Raw genomic sequence first — 559 nt, 5'->3', positions numbered from 1 at the left:
CTACACCTAAGGGAATTTGTAAGAAAAATAATTAACAAAAAATAAAGTCGCATATACTTTTTTTTTGTTTTGTTTATTGAGAAAAAGTCGTATAACTATTCTTTGTATGTATTCTTTCAGATAGATCTTGACGCCGTTTAAAAAATTAAAGGTATGAACAAGTCGGGCGTTTACAACATCTATTTTTCCCTGCTATGTTTTTCATTATTATTATTTTTTATATTATTTATAAAAGTTTAAAAGTGAAGAGTTTTTAGTAAATATAGTAATAATATTAATACGTAATTCTATTTAGTTAAGCCCCTGTAACAAAAATAAAATTACAAGGACAGTATAATCATTAATTTATGTGATGAAAGGAAATTATTGTTATTTAGAAGGTTGTTTAGTATTACAACAACAACAACAAGTCTTAATCCTAACTTAAATGGGGTCGGAAATGAAGAAGGTTGTTTAGTATTACAAAAAGGTAAAAATTCTTTAATTGAAACAAAAGAATGTCGCTTAATAATATTTAAAGAGTTCCAATATCCTACTCCAAAAAGACGACATATCGTTT

This window comes from Morus notabilis, unplaced genomic scaffold, assembly GCF_000414095.1.
Source record: "Morus notabilis unplaced genomic scaffold, ASM41409v2 Scaffold824, whole genome shotgun sequence".
Lineage (NCBI taxonomy): Eukaryota > Viridiplantae > Streptophyta > Magnoliopsida > Rosales > Moraceae > Morus > Morus notabilis.
This window is presented reverse-complemented; position numbering follows the sequence as displayed.